Here is a 17333-nt window from a genome sequence, read left to right on the forward strand (position 1 = left end):
TTGGAAATGGACCGTACCGTACTCCGTTTCAGAATGTTGGAAATGGACCGTACCATACTCCGTTTCAGACTGTTGGAAATGGACCGTACCGTACTCCGTTTCAGACTGTTGGAAATGGACCGTACCGTACTCCGTTTCAGACTGTTGGAAATGGACCGTACCATACTCCGTTTCAGACTGTTGGAAATGGACCGTACCGTACTCCGTTTCAGACTGTTGGAAATGGACCGTACCGTACTCCGTTTCAGACTGTTGGAAATGGACCGCATCCATACTCTGTTTCAGACTGTTGGAAATGGACCGTACCATACTCCGTTTCAGACTGTTGGAAATGGACCGTACCATACTCCGTTTCAGACTGTTGGAAATGGACCGTACCGTACTCCGTTTCAGACTGTTGGAAATGGACCGTACCGTACTCCGTTTCAGACTGTTGGAAATGGACCGTACCATACTCAGTTTCAGACTATTGGAAATGGACCGTACCATACTCCGTTTCAGACTGTTGGAAATGGACCGTACCATACTCTGTTTCAGACTGTTGGAAATGGACCGTACCGTATCTCCGTTTCAGACTGTTGGACATGGACCGTACCATTCTCCGTTTCAGACTTTTGGAAATTGACCGCACCATTCTCCGTTTCAGACTGTTGGAAATGGACCGTACCATTCTCTGTTTCAGACTGTTGGAAATGGACCGTACCGTACTCCGTTTCAGACTGTTGGAAATGGACCGTACCATTCTCCGTTTCAGACTGTTGGAAATGGACCGTACCATTCTCCGTTTCAGACTGTTGGAAATGGACCGTACCATACTCCGTTTCAGACTGTTGGAAATGGACCGTACCATACTCCGTTTCAGACTGTTGGAAATGGACCGTACCATACTCCGTTTCAGACTGTTGGAAATGGACCGTACCATACTCCGTTTCAGACTGTTGGAAATGGACCGTACTGCGTACTCCGTTTCAGACTGTTGGAAATGGACCGTACCGTACTCCGTTTCAGACTGTTGGAAATGGACCGTACCGTACTCCGTTTCAGACTGTTGGAAATGGACCGTACCATACTCCGTTTCAGACTGTTGGAAATGGACCGTACCATACTCCGTTTCAGACTGTTGGAAATGGACCGTGCCGTACTCCGTTTCAGACTGTTGGAAATGGACCGTACCATACTCCGTTTCAGACTGTTGGAAATGGACCGCACCATTCTCTGTTTCAGACTGTTGGAAATGGACCGTACCATACTCCGTTTCAGACTGTTGGAAATGGACCGTACCATTCTCTGTTTCAGACTGTTGGAAATGGACCGTACCATACTCCGTTTCAGACTGTTGGAAATGGACCGTACCATACTCGCGTTTCAGACTGTTGGAAATGGACCGTACCATACTCCGTTTCAGACTGTTGGAAATGGACCGTACCATACTCCGTTTCAGACTGTTGGAAATGGACCGTACCGTACTCCGTTTCAGACAGTTGGAAATGGACCGTACCATACTCCGTTTCAGACTGTTGGAAATGGACCGTACCATACTCCGTTTCAGACAGTTGGAAATGGACCGTACCATACTCCGTTTCAGACTGTTGGAAATGGACCGTACCGTACTCCGTTTCAGACTGTTGGAAATGGACCGTACCATACTCCGTTTCAGACTGTTGGAAATGGACCGTACCATTCTCTGTTTCAGACTGTTGGAAATGGACCGTACCATTCTCTGTTTCAGACTGTTGGAAATGGACCGCACCGTACTCCGTTTCAGACTGTTGGAAATGGACCGTACCATTCTCCGTTTCAGACTGTTGGAAATGGACCGTACCATTCTCCGTTTCAGACTGTTGGAAATGGACCGTACCATACTCCGTTTCAGACTGTTGGAAATGGACCGTACCATACTCCGTTTCAGACTGTTGGAAATGGACCGTACCATACTCCGTTTCAGACTGTTGGAAATGGACCGTACCATACTCCGTTTCAGACTGTTGGAAATGGACCGTACCGTACTCCGTTTCAGACTGTTGGAAATGGACCGTACCGTACTCCGTTTCAGACTGTTGAAATGGACCGTACCATACTCCGTTTCAGACTGTTGGAAATGGACCGTACCGTACTCCGTTTCAGACTGTTGGAAATGGACCGTACCGTACTCCGTTTCAGACTGTTGGAAATGGGCCGTACCATACTCCGTTTCAGACTGTTGGAAATGGGCCGTACCATACTCCGTTTCAGACTGTTGGAAATGGGCCGTACCATACTCCGTTTCAGACTGTTGGAAATGGACCGTACCGTACTCCGTTTCAGAATGTTGGAAATGGACGTACCATACTCCCGTTTCAGACTGTTGGAAATGGACCGTACCGTACTCCGTTTCAGACTGTTGGAAATGGACGCACCGTACTCCGTTTCAGACTGTTGAAATGGACCGTACCATACTCCGTTTCAGACTGTTGGAAATGGACCGTACCGTACTCCGTTTCAGACTGTTGGAAATGGACCGTACCGTACTCCGTTTCAGACTGTTGGAAATGGACCGTACCATACTCTGTTTCAGACTGTTGGAAATGGACCGTACCATACTCCGTTTCAGACTGTTGGAAATGGACCGTACCATACTCCGTTTCAGACTGTTGGAAATGGACCGTACCATACTCCGTTTCAGACTGTTGGAAATGGACCGTACCGTACTCCGTTTCAGACTGTTGGAAATGGACCGTACCGTACTCCGTTTCAGACTGTTGGAAATGGACCGTACCATACTCCGTTTCAGACTGTTGGAAATGGACCGCACCGTACTCCGTTTCAGACTGTTGGAAATGGACCGTACCGTACTCCGTTTCAGACTGTTGGAAATGGGCCGTACCATACTCCGTTTCAGACTGTTGGAAATGGGCCGTACCATACTCCGTTTCAGACTGTTGGAAATGGGCATACCATACTCCGTTTCAGACTGTTGGAAATGGACCGTACCGTACTCCGTTTCAGAATGTTGGAAATGGACCGTACCATACTCCGTTTCAGACTGTTGGAAATGGACCGTACCGTACTCCGTTTCAGACTGTTGGAAATGGACCGTACCGTCTCCGTTTCAGACTGTTGGAAATGGACCGTACCATACTCCGTTTCAGACTGTTGGAAATGGACCGTACCGTACTCCGTTTCAGACTGTTGGAAATGGACCGTACCGTACTCCGTTTCAGACTGTTGGAAATGGACCGTACCATACTCTGTTTCAGACTGTTGGAAATGGACCGTACCATACTCCGTTTCAGACTGTTGAAAATGGACCGTACCATACTCCGTTTCAGACTGTTGGAAATGGACCGTACCGTACTCCGTTTCAGACTGTTGGAAATGGACCGTACCGTACTCCGTTTCAGACTGTTGGAAATGGACCGTACCATACTCAGTTTCAGACTATTGGAAATGGACCGTACCATACTCCGTTTCAGACTGTTGGAAATGGACCGTACCATACTCCGTTTCAGACTGTTGGAAATGGACCGTACCATACTCCGTTTCAGACTGTTGGAAATGGACCGTACCGTACTCCGTTTCAGACTGTTGGAAATGGACCGTACCATACTCCGTTTCAGACTGTTGGAAATGGACCGTACCATACTCTGTTTCAGACTGTTGGAAATGGACCGTACCATACTCTGTTTCAGACTGTTGGAAATGGACCGTACCATACTCTGTTTCAGACTGTTGGAAATGGACCGTACCATACTCCGTTTCAGACTGTTGGAAATGGACCGTACCATACTCTGTTTCAGACTGTTGGAAATGGACCGTACCATACTCCGTTTCAGACTGTTGGAAATGGGCCGTACCATACTCCGTTTCAGACTGTTGGAAATGGACCGTACCATACTCTGTTTCAGACTGTTGGAAATGGACCGTACCATACTCCGTTTCAGACTGTTGGAAATGGCCGTACCATACTCTGTTTCAGACTGTTGGAAATGGACCGTACCATACTCAGTTTCAGACTGTTGGAAATGGACGTACCGTACTCCGTTTCAGACTGTTGGAAATGGACCGTACCGTACTCCGTTTCAGACTGTTGGAAATGGGCCGTACCAGACTCCGTTTCAGACTGTTGGAAATGGACCGTACGTACTCCGTTTCAGACTGTTGGAAATGGACCGTACCGTACTCCGTTTCAGACTGTTGGAAATGGGCCGTACCATACTCCGTTTCAGACTGTTGGAAATGGGCCGTACCATACTCCGTTTCAGACTGTTGGAAATGGGTCGTACCATACTCCGTTTCAGACTGTTGGAAATGGACCGTACCGTACTCCCGTTTCAGAATGTTGGAAATGGACCGTACCATACTCCGTTTCAGACTGTTGGAAATGGACCGTACCATACTCCGTTTCAGACTGTTGGAAATGGACCGTACCGTACTCCGTTTCAGAATGTTGGAAATGGACCGTACCGTACTCCGTTTCAGACTGTTGGAAATGGACCGTGCCGTACTCCGTTTCAGACTGTTGGAAATGGACCGTACCGCACTCCGTTTCAGACTGTTGGAAATGGACCGTACCGTACTCCGTTTCAGACTGTTGGAAATGGACCGTACCTATACTCCGTTTCAGACTGTTGGAAATGGACCGTACCGTACTCCGTTTCAGACTGTTGGAAATGGACCGTACCGTACTCCGTTTCAGACTGTTGGAAATGGACCGTACCGTACTCCGTTTCAGACTGTTGGAAATGGACCGTACCATACTCCGTTTCAGACTGTTGGAAATGGACCGTACCATACTCCGTTTCAGACTGTTGGAAATGGACCGTACCGTACTCCGTTTCAGACTGTTGGAAATGGACCGTACCGTACTCGTTTCAGACTGTTGGAAATGGACCGCACCATACTCTGTTTCAGACTGTTGGAAATGGACCGTACCATACTCCGTTTCAGACTGTTGGAAATGGACCGTACCATACTCCGTTTCAGACTGTTGGAAATGGACCGCACCGTACTCCGTTTCAGACTGTTGGAAATGGACCGTACCGTACTCCGTTCAGACTGTTGGAAATGGACCGTACCATACTCAGTTTCAGACTATTGGAAATGGACCGTACCATACTCCGTTTCAGACTGTTGAAATGGACCGTACCATACTCTGTTTCAGACTGTTGGAAATGGACCGCACCGTACTCCGTTTCAGACTGTTGGAAATGGACCGTACCATTCTCCGTTTCAGACTTTTGGAAATTGACCGTACCATTCTCCGTTTCAGACTGTTGGAAATGGACGTACCATTCTCTGTTTCAGACTGTTGGAAATGGACCGTACCGTACTCCGTTTCAGACTGTTGAAATGGACCGTACCATTCTCCGTTTCAGACTGTTGGAAATGGACGTACCATTCTCCATTTCAGACTGTTGGAAATGGACCGTACCATACTCCGTTTCAGACTGTTGGAAATGGACCGTACCATACTCCGTTTCAGACTGTTGGAAATGGACCGTACCATGCTCCGTTTCAGACTGTTGGAAATGGACCGTACCATACTCCGTTTTCAGACTGTTGGAAATGGACCGCACCGTACTCCGTTTCAGACTGTTGGAAATGGACCGTACCATTGCTCCGTTTCAGACTGTTGGAAATGGACGCATCACGTGTATCTCCGTTTCAGACTGTTGGAAATGGACCGTACCATACTCCGTTTCAGACTGTTGGAAATGGACCGTACCATACTCCGTTTCAGACTGTTGGAAATGGACCGTACCGTACTCCGTTTCAGACTGTTGGAAATGGACGTACCATACTCCGTTTCAGACTGTTGGAAATGGACCGTACCATTCTCTGTTTCAGACTGTTGGAAATGGACCGTACCATACTCCGTTTCAGACTGTTGGAAATGGACCGTACCATTCTCTGTTTCAGACTGTTGGAAATGGACCGTACCATACTCCGTTTCAGACTGTTGGAAATGGACCGTACCATACTCCGTTTCAGACTGTTGGAAATGGACCGTACCATACTCCGTTTCAGACTGTTGGAAATGGACCGTACCATACCCGTTTCAGACTGTTGGAAATGGACCGTACCGTACTCCGTTTCAGACAGTTGGAAATGGACCGTACCATACTCCGTTTCAGACTGTTGGAAATGGACCGTACCATTCTCTGTTTCAGACAGTTGGAAATGGACCGTACCATTCTCTGTTTCAGACTGTTGGAAATGGACCGTACCGTACTCCGTTTCAGACTGTTGGAAATGGACCGTACCATTCTCCCGTTTCAGACTGTTGGAAATGGACCGTACCATTCTCCGTTTCAGACTGTTGGAAATGGACCGTACCATACTCCGTTTCAGACTGTTGAAATGGACCGTACCATACTCCGTTTCAGACTGTTGGAAATGGACCGTACCATACTCCGTTTCAGACTGTTGGAAATGGACCGTACCATACTCCGTTTCAGACTGTTGGAAATGGACCGTACCGTACTCCGTTTCAGACTGTTGGAAATGGACCGTACCGTACTCCGTTTCAGACTGTTGGAAATGGACCGTACCATACTCCGTTTCAGACTGTTGGAAATGGACCGTACCATACTCCGTTTCAGACTGTTGGAAATGGACCGCACCATACTCCGTTTCAGACTGTTGGAAATGGACCGTACCATACTCTGTTTCAGACTGTTGGAAATGGACCGTACCATACTCCGTTTCAGACTGTTGGAAATGGACCGTACCATTCTCTGTTTCAGACTGTTGGAAATGGACCGTACCATACTCCGTTTCAGACTGTTGGAAATGGACCGTACCATTCTCTGTTTCAGACTGTTGGAAATGGACCGTACCATACTCCGTTTCAGACTGTTGGAAATGGACCGTACCATACTCCGTTTCAGACTGTTGGAAATGGACCGTACCATACTCCGTTTCAGACTGTTGGAAATGGACCGTACCATACTCCGTTTCAGACTGTTGGAAATGGACCGCACCATACTCCGTTTCAGACAGTTGGAAATGGACCGTACCATACTCCGTTTCAGACTGTTGGAAATGGACCGTACCATACTCCGTTTCAGACTGTTGGAAATGGACCGCACCATACTCCGTTTCAGACAGTTGAAATGGACCGTACCATACTCCGTTTCAGACTGTTGGAAATGGACCGTACCATACTCCGTTTCAGACTGTTGGAAATGGACCATACCATACTCCGTTTCAGACTGTTGGAAATGGACCGCACCATACTCCTGTTTCAGACTGTTGGAAATGGACCGTACCATACTCCGTTTCAGACAGTTGGAAATGGACCGTACCATACTCCGTTTCAGACTGTTGGAAATGGACCGTACCATACTCCGTTTCAGACTGTTGGAAATGGACCATACCATACTCCGTTTCAGACTGTTGGAAATGGACCGCCATACTCCGTTTCAGACTGTTGGAAATGGACCATACCATACTCCGTTTCAGACTGTTGGAAATGGACCGTACCATACTCCGTTTCAGACTGTTGGAAATGGACCATACCATACTCCGTTGTTGGAAATCAGACTGTTGGAAATGGACCGATACCCGTACTCCGTTTCAGACTGTTGGAAATGGACCGTACTCAGTTTCAAACTGAATATCAGATTTTAAATCCTGAAAAGGTTAAATGGGGAAGAGGTAAGGGGATGGAAATAGATGTTTGACAGATAGAGAAAGAGACTTAGATCGAGAGAGAGATGGAGATGGAGATGGAGATCGAGAGATGGAGATCCGGAGATCAATCAGACAGACAGGATCGAGAGAGAACGGAGATCATGGAGATCGAGATGGAGATCGAGAGATGGAGATCGAGGCCGGAGATCGAGAGATGGAGATCGAGAGAGGAGATAGAGATGGATCGAGGAGACGGAGATCGGAAATAGAGACGGAGATCGAAGGGGGAGATCGAGAGACGGAGATCGAGAGAGAGACGGAGATGAGAGAGAGACGGAGATGAGAGAGAGACGGACATACAGAGAGACGGAGAAAGAGAGAGAGATCAAGAGAGACGGAGATCAAGAGACGGAGAGAAAGAGAGAGATGGAGATCAAGAGAGACGGAGATGGAGATTCGGAGATCAAAGAGACGGATCGAGAGAGAACGGATGGAGATCGAGATTGAACAGCAGCGGAGAGAGAGATGCGGAGATCGAGAGAAGACGGAGATTAGAGAGACGGAGATCAAGAGATCCCGGAGAAGGAGATCGAGAGAGATCGAGACGGAGATCGAGAGGGTGAGAGACGGAGATCAAGTGAGACGGAGATCGAGAGAGTGAGAGATCAAAGAGACAGAGATGCGAGAGTGTGAGACAGAGATGCAGAGAGACGGAGATCACAGACGGATATTGAGAGACGGAGATCGAGAGAGAGACAGAGATCGAGACGGAGATCGAGACGGAGATCGATGAGAGAGAAGAGAGAGTCATGGCTCTATAGTACTGTGGAGATCGAGAGAGAGAGATGTAGACGGAGATCGAGAGAGAATACGGAGATCAGAAGACATATTAGAAACAGAGACAAAAGCGAGAGAATAGAGAGACAGAGAGACAGAGAGAGAAAAAAAATGGAGAGAAAGAGAGACTGAGAGGGCGAAAGGGAAAAAGTGTGAGAGAGAGAGGATGGTTCCTATGCTGTGTAGTCACTACTCACTGTTCAATCAACAGCAGGTTCCCATCAAAAGAACAGTGAGTTTTGAGTTGATCGATGGTTATGTGTATCTGACAACCTGTAACACATCATAAACTGAACAGCAGCTTTCTGGGTAATCTTAGCGTGTGCTTGTCACATCGCCGTGCTGACTGACTGACTGATAGAAGTATAGATGTATAGAAGTATAATTCCCAAAAGCTACCTATGAAGGTGAAATAGGTTCCATGTAGGACATGGGGGGTAAGGGGAGGGGGTAAGGGAGGGCGCTTACGGGTGAACGCCGCTGGACAGCGAAACCAAATGGCATCCTATTCCCTATTAGTGAAACTACTTTAGACCAGGGTAGTGCACTAGATGAAGAATAGGATGCCCTGTTCAGGGAAACAGGGCATGTAGGACTGCATGTTGATGTGCTGTTAAGAAGAACAGACCAACTTGTTGATAGTGCTGTTACCATACACCCTGCTGTCCATATAACAAGCTTAAAGAAAGTCCCCGACGAAGTGCATTTGAAGTGAATGAATCTGTTAAGAATCATCTCTGTGTTGAAAGCTGTTCAAGAATGAGATGTGAATGCTTGTGAATGAAGGGCAATATGTTCACGCTAGAAACAACATTATTAAAGACAACAAAAGATCCCATCTTTGGTTGATATAGAAGAAAAGCCGGACAGAGATGTTCTTTATTGGTGTCACATCCTCACACATCCATGTTATAGTGCGTTGATATGTTAGTGTGTGTTGTGTGTGCGTGTGTGTGTGTGTGTGATAGTGTGTGTGTGTGTGCATGTGTGTCTGTGCCTATGTTTGTGTTGCTTCACAGTCCCGGTCGTTCCATAAGGTGTTTTTTGATCTGTTTTTAAATCTGATTCTACTGCTGCTTCAGTTACCTGATGTGGAATAAGAAGTTCCATGTAGTCATGGCTCTAAGAATGTAGTACTGTGGAATAGAGTTCCATGTAGGTCATGGCTCTATGTAGTACTGTTAAGAAGGTAGAAATAGAGTTCCATGTAGTCATGGCTCTATGTAGTACTGTGGAATAGAGTTCCATGTAGTCATGGCTGTTGATAGTACTGTGGAATAGAGTTCCATGTAGTCATGGCTGCCTTGTTGATAGTGTTGTTGCTATGTAGTACTGTGGAATAGAGTTCCCTGTAGGTCATGGCTCTATGTAGTACTGTGGAATAGAACCATGTAGGACCTGCCTTGCTCTATGTAGTACTAGGCGACCTCCCATAGTCTATTCTGGACTTGGAGACTGTGAAGAGACTTCTGGTGGCATGTGTTGTGGGGCTGTTGGATGGGTGTCAGGCTGCCCTGTTCTGAACCAGCCGTGCTGCCCTGTTCTGAACCATAGTGTTGTTAAGAAGGTAGAAACTAGAGCCTGTAGGACCTGCCTTGTGGATAGTGTTGTTAAGAAGGTAGAAACTAGGGCCTGTAGGACCTGCCTTGTTGATAGTGTTGTTAAGAAGGTAGAAACTAGGGCCTGTAGGACCTGCCTTGTTGATAGTGTTGTTAAGAAGGTAGAAACTAGGGCCTGTAGGACCTGCCTTGTTGATAGTGTTGTTAAGAAGGTAGAAACTAGGGCCTGTAGGACCTGCCTTGTTGACAGTGCTGTTAAGAAGGTAGAAACTAGGACCTGTAGGAGGACCTGCCTTGTGGATAGTGTTGTTAAGAAGGTAGAAACTAGGACCTGTAGGACCTGCCTTGTTGATAGTGCTGTTAAGAAGGAGAAACTAGGACCTGTAGGACCTGCCTTGTTGATAGTGTTGTTAAGAAGGTAAAAACTAGGACCTGTAGGACCTGCCTTGTTGATAGTGCTGTTAAGAAGGTAGAAACTAGGACCTGTAGGACCTGCCTTGTTGATAGTGCTGTTAAGAAGGTAGAAACTAGGACCTGTAGGACCTGCCTTGTTGATAGTGCTGTTAAGAAGGTAGAAACTAGGACCTGTAGGACCTGCCTTGTTGATAGTGTTGTTAAGAAGGTAGAAACTAGGACCTGTAGGACCTGCCTTGTTGATAGTGTTGTTAAGAAGGTAGAAACTAGGACCTGTAGGACCTGCCTTGTTGATAGTGCTGTTAAGAAGGTAGAAACTAGGACCTGTAGGACCTGCCTTGTTGATAGTGTTGTTAAGAAGGTAGAAACTTGTTGATAGTGTTGTTAAAGGTAGGGCCTGTAGGACCTGCCTTGTTGATAGTGTTGTTAAGAAGGTAGAAACAAGGGCCTGTAGGACCTGCCTTGTTGATAGTGTTGTTAAGAAGGTAGAAACAAGGGCCTGTAGGACCTGCCTTGTTGATAGTGTTGTTAAGAAGGTAGAAACAAGGGCCTGTAGGACCTGCCTTGTTGATAGTGTTGTTAAGGCAGAGCAAAGCTTTATCATGGACAGACTTCTCCCCATCTTAGCTACTGTTGTATAAATATGACAGTTTACAATCCAGGGTTACTCCAAGCAGAGAAGTTTATTCATCTCAACTTGCTCAGTTTCCACATTATTTATTAGGAGATTTAGTTGATGTTTACCGCATACACCCCCCCTTTTCAAAACCATCACCTGTTCAATATTGACTATGGATCAACTGTTGTTTTATTGATCAGACTATAATACAATCTGTTTGGACAACAGAGCTTCATGTAATGGAATAGTTCAAGGGGGCTGAATACTTTCGCAAGGCACTGTAGATCTCATGATTTTAAAAAGCATCAGTCGCTGAGATTGATGTTTGGAGAACTAAACTATCAGGGTAAAACATTGTCTCAGGCTATGGAACGCCGTTAGGGTGTTTTGCGTGTTTTGGGGGAAGGAACATCCATTAGCTTTGTTTTTAGGATCTTTGGGGAAGTGTGTCTGCACTCGTGCGACAGTGGCAGGTGGGCGAGACGAGACTTTACCACCACATCACAGCATAGTTATCAGAGAATCGCTGTGACATAAGACAATACGAGTGATATTGTAATCAATATCACTACGTCAAATATAGAACAACGTCAAATATAGAACAACGTTTTTATTTTATTTTATTTTTATTTTTTGCGTGTCAAAAAAAGATACACGGCAAAATTACACTATTTGACGGATCAAAAATTGCTATTTGATGTGAACTGAGTTCCATATCAAGCATCCAAAGTAGCAGAAGGTTGGCAAAGACATTCCAATGGAAGATTCTGGAATCGTCAGACTGGCGCTGCATTCTGATAGAAGGTTGGCAAAGACATTCCAATGGAAGATTCTGGAATCGTCAGACTGGCGCTGCATTCTGATAGAAGGTTGGCAAAGACATTCCAATGGAAGATTCTGGAATCGTCAGACTGGCGTTGCATTCTGATAGAAAGTTGGCAAAGACATTCCAATGGAAGATTCTGGAATCGTCAGACTCTATCGTCTGATGGCATCTGGAACGAGGTATGTGCAAACTTCATTTGTGGATCTCTCTCCAAGGAGTATTTCCACTCTACTACAAAACTTTGATCAAGTGAGGTCTGCAGAAGCATTTCATGAGGTTGGATCAAACTTTCAAGGCAATGTTTTGTTAACTTTCTGTGCTGTTATGAAATAGCTGTTCTTTGAGTGACATCTTGACTATACCGTATCAATATTGTAGAACCATTCTGAATATCACATTAAAGGACATCCTTCAGAATAAAATACTATAAAATATTTGTCAGATTAAATGTTATTCTCATGATATTAGAGATGAAACAGATCATGTAGTTTATATTTGTCAGATAAAATGATTAAATTAAATATCATGTAGTTTGTATAATCTAGGTCAGCCAAAACAAAGTTATGGTTGGCATGTAGTTCGTTTTTGTCAGGGAAAACAGGCAGTCAAAAATTGTGTTCAGGTATTCAGAGTTTTGTCTGGCAGTTCCTCAGGAGGGTTGTGAACTGAAACGGTTCCATTTTCCACAGACTTGAGACCATGAAGGCGATGGAGAAGAGATATGGACAGAGAGAGACACCTGTAGAAGATGTAGCTTTGTTTGTTTGTTTGTGTGCCAGCGGAGGTAGGTTCCCACCGGGCGACGAGTGGCGGTCTCATGGGACACACTTACCGAGGACGGACAGCTCGCAGGAAGCGGTGATGTTCTGGTTCTTGTTAAACGCCACGCAGCGGTAGGAGCCTGAGTCGTCGTCCGTTAGGCTGCTGATCAGGAGGTTACTGCCGCCCAGCAGGAAGTACTTCTTAGACCTGACGAAGCACAGATGACGAATCAAAGACAGAAAAACAAGAAAAACAAGAAAATAGGGATTTGAACACAACAATGAAGCTCTGTGCCCTGCGATAACGTGTATTCAACTTCCAGATATCTCTCAGAAACCATGCAATATCTTACAGTACAGTAGTTAGTTAGTAGTAGTTAGTAGTAGTTAGTAGTCAGTGATATATATTGATATATATTGAAAAAGCATGTTAACCCTTTGGAATTACGATTTCTGCATACATGTGTAATAAAATTGTATCTGATCTTCATCTTCGTCACAACAATAGACAAACACAGTGTCCTTAAACTAATAACACACAAATTATTGTATTTTTCTTGTCTATATTGAATACACAATTTAAACATTCACAGTGTAGGTTGGAGAAGGTATGTGAACCTCTTGGCTAATGACTTCTCCAAAAGCTAATTGGAGTCAGGAGTCAGCTAACCTGGAGTCCAATCAATGAGATGAGATTGGAGATGTTAGTTAGAGCTGCCCTGACCTATAAAAAAGACTCACAAAACATGAGTTTGCTTTTCACAAGAAGCATTGCCACAGGATGCTCTCGATGGTGCAGCTGTAAAACCTTTTGAGGATCTAAGGACCCCATGCAAAATCTTTTCAGTCTGCTGAGGGGGAAGAGGTTTTGTCGTGCTTCATGACTGTCGTGGTGCTGAGGTTGTTGTTGATGTGGACGCCAAGGAGCTTGCAGCTCTCAACCTGCTTCACTGCAGCCCTGTCGATGAGAGTGGGGTCGTCCTCGGTCCTCCTTTTCCTGAAGTCCACAATCATCTCCTTTGTCTTGATCACGTTGAGAGAGAGGTTGTTGTCCTTGCATCACACGGTCAGGTCTCTGACACCTCCCTATAGGCTGCCTCGTCGTTGTCGGTGATCAGTGTTGTGTCATTGGCAAACTTAATGATGGTGTTGGAGTCGTGCCTGGCCGTGCAGTCATGGGTGAACAGGGAGTAAAGGAGGGGGATGAGCACGCACTCCTGAGGGGCCCACTGCGTTGAGGATCAGCGTGGTGGAGGTGTTGTTACCTACCCTTACCACCTGGGGGTGGCCCATTAGGAAGTTCAAAATCCAGTTGCAGAGGGAGGTGTTTAGTCCCAGGGTCCTTAGCTTAGTGATGAGCTTTAAGGGCACAATGATGAGGTTATTGCTGCCAAAGGTCAACCAGTTATTAAATCCAAGGGTTCACGTACTTTTTCCCACCCTGCACTGTGAATGTTGACGTGGTTCAATAAAAAACATGAAAACGTATTAGTTTAGGCAGACTGTGCTTGTCTATAGTTGTGACCTAGATGAAGTTCAGATCAAATTGTATGACCTATTTATGCAGAAATCCAGGTCATTCCAAAGGGTTCACCTACTTGATCTTGCCGCTGTAACATGGTGAAAATGACACGCGACTACGACTCAAACCCAGCGTGCAAAACTATCTGTAATGTCGTCATTTGTACCAGCTTGCCGGCTGGTTTGATGTTGCTCTACTCATCACACATCAGAAGGCTTGTGGAAAAGGAGGGTGGATCGTATTTCCTATATAGTACACAACACCCTAGGGGCCCTAGTTGAAAGTAGCTAGTGAATAGAGTGCCATTTGGGACGGATTCAAGGAGTCACTCACCTGCTCTGTATCCTCTCGGCTCCTCTCATCCAGTAGAAGGCGGGGGTGGGGAACCCCGAGGCGGAGCACTCCAACACGGCATCTCTCCCCAGGAGGGAGGTGACTCTCTGGGGCTTCTGGAGAAACAGAAGGCCCCTGGTGGTTCCGGGTTCTGGAGGGTACAGATAGTCAGACAGAGAGAGAGGGAGAGAGGGAGAGATAGAGAGAGAGAGAGAGAGAGAGAGAGAGAGAGAGAGAGAGAGAGAGAGACAGGGAGAGAGAGAGAGACAGAGAGAGAGAGAGAGAGAGAGAGAGAGAGAGAGAGAGAGAGAGAGAGAGAGAGAGAGAGAGAGAGAGAGAGAGAGAGAGAGAGAGAGAGACAGAGAGAGAGAGACGGAGAGAGAGAGAGAGAGAGTGAGAGAGAGAGAGAGAGAGAGAGAGAGAGAGAGAGAGAGAGAGAGAGAGAGAGAGAGAGAGAGAGAGAGAGAGAGAGAGAGAGAGAGAGAGAGACAAAGGCCAACATCAAACACAGCTCTTATCTGGGTGACAGAGCGATGAGTGAGTAGGAGCCATATTTAGGCTTTACTTTGGAAGATGAACCTGTGCAAGAGGTTGAGCTAATAATGTTTAAACTAGGGGCTGATTATAATAGTGTAGGTGTGTGTGTGTGTGCGTGTGTGTGCGTGCGTGCGTGTGTGTGTGTGTGTGAGCGTGCATGCGTGTGCGTGCGCACGTGTGTGTGTGTGTGTGTGTGTGTGTGTGAGCGTGCGTGCGTGTGTGCGTGCGTGCGTGCGTGTGTGTGTGTGTGTGAGAGATGTTCCTTCCTTGGCTGTAACTATATATGGAAGTGAGATTCCTGAACATTCTGGATTGCAGCTGGTAGCAACACTGCAGTGTGTGGACCCAGAAGGACAGGAAGACACAGTACACATGCATCAGGTGCGAGAAATACATTTACAACACACACACAGTAAAACTCTGTCCCTCATGTGGTGTGCAGATCGTGTACTTAATTTGTGTTCAACGGGGCTCATTTATCATTTCAAAACTAAAATACTGTATGTAAAATGTGTCCTTCCAATTGGTTCAGATCAAAGCAGTAAACATCAATAGTGGTGAAAACCTTGTTTCATTTATATTTATTCAAGATAAACATGATTTATTCCTCCCATGTCTTGATTATAATAGACGGTTGGGCAAGGCATTTTATCCCCCCTAAAATGATTAGCACTTTTCTTGATAAATGTGATCTGGAAGAAGTAAATGGAAAATATTAGTGTCTATATTGCTTGTAATTGATATAAGTCAACATACATACTTGTTTTTATGTAAATTGTTATGGATGTCTTAAGGTCCATCAGACCAAAAACATGGACACCACTCAAGGGTTAAAGAGTTCATCTGTAGTTGCTACATCCACTTTTGGACTTAGACATTAATTATACGTACCCATTGATTCTTGAAGAATATAACTTATAAATGCCTCATGACCTTAGTTGAACTGTCATACCCAATCAGCACCCCCCCAAAAAAATAAATAAAAAATAATGTTTTACTCCAATGTTTGGAAACAAAGTAAAATGTAAACAAAAACTATATAGTCTCATAATATGTTTAAAAGTATAATTTTGATACCATGGATGGTCAGTCCTTGAATCCATAGCTCTGTCTATACATTTGAGTTGTTACATTTCTCCAGCCCCGTCCCTCAGCTTTTTACCGAAACAGGGGCGGGGAGGACGCTTTGTTATTGTTTCAACTGCGGATGGCCCCATTTTAAATAGAGAATTCATAGTTCCCGTAGTAGTCTCTGGACTGTCTGGATATCTACACAGGGTTCGTTTACTCAGCTACCGTGTAGAATTAGTTTTACTTTTTACCGAAACAGGGGCGGGGAGGACACTTTGTTATTGTTTCAACTACTGATTGCTTTACTTTTACTGTGATAAAACACTGGTCCCAAACTGGGGAAGACACTTTGTTGATTGTTTCCCAAACTGATTGCTGTGGCTTTGGGCTGTGATAAAACACTGGTCCCAAACTGGGTAAGACAGTGGCTTTGGGCTGTGATAAAACACTGGTCCCAAACTGGGTAAGACAGTGGCTTTGGGCTGTGTTAAAACACTGGTCCCAAACTGGGTAAGACAGTGGCTTTGGGCTGTGATAAAACACTGGTCCCAAACTGGGTAAGACAGTGGCTTTGGACTGTGATAAAACACTGGTCCCAAACTGGGTAAGACAGTGGCTTTGGGCTGTGATAAAACCCTGGTCCCAAACTGGGTAAGACAGTGGCTTTGGGCTGTGATAAAACCCTGGTCCCAAACTGGGTGAGAACGTGGCTTTGGGCTGTGATAAAACCCTGGTCCCAAACTTTGGGCTTTGGACTGTGATAAAACCCTGGTCCCAAACTGGGTAAGACAGTGGCTTTGGGCTGTGATAAAACACTGGTCCCAAACTGGGTAAGACAGTGGCTTTGGGCTGTGATAAAACACTGGTCCCAAACTGGGTAAGACCGTGGCTTTGGGCTGTGATAAAACACTGGTCCCAAACTGGGTAAGACCGTGGCTTTGGGCTGTGATAAAACACAGGTTCCAAACTGGGTAAGACAGTGGCTTTGGGCTGTGATAAAACACTGGTCCCAAACTGGGTAAGACAGTGGCTTTGGGCTGTGATAAAACACTGGTCCCAAACTGGGTAAGACCGTGGCTTTGGTTCCAAACTGTGATAAAACACAGGTCCCAAACAAACTGGTGATAAAACACTGGTCCCAAAACTGGGTAAGACCGTGGCTTTGGGCTGTGCAGGTCCCAAAACTGGGTAAGAGTGGCTTTGGGCTGTGATAAAACACTGGTCCCAAACTGGGTAAGAC

General features: G+C 45.8%; 1 long non-coding RNA gene across 1 annotated transcript in view; it reads right to left on the reverse strand.

Annotated features, from left to right (window-relative positions):
• The window catches only part of LOC135530392 (uncharacterized), a 117019-nt gene extending 102426 nt beyond the window's left edge, over positions 1-14593 (reverse strand). Inside the window, exons 1-2 of the long non-coding RNA XR_010453836.1 lie at positions 14486-14593; positions 12702-12838 (exon numbers count right to left, since the gene is read on the reverse strand). This is a non-coding gene — a long non-coding RNA (uncharacterized LOC135530392). The remainder of the gene's footprint in view (positions 1-12701; positions 12839-14485) is intronic.
• Between the last annotated feature and the right edge of the window lie 2740 nt (positions 14594-17333).

This window comes from Oncorhynchus masou, unplaced genomic scaffold (assembly GCF_036934945.1).
Source record: "Oncorhynchus masou masou isolate Uvic2021 unplaced genomic scaffold, UVic_Omas_1.1 unplaced_scaffold_1331, whole genome shotgun sequence".
NCBI lineage: Eukaryota > Metazoa > Chordata > Actinopteri > Salmoniformes > Salmonidae > Oncorhynchus > Oncorhynchus masou.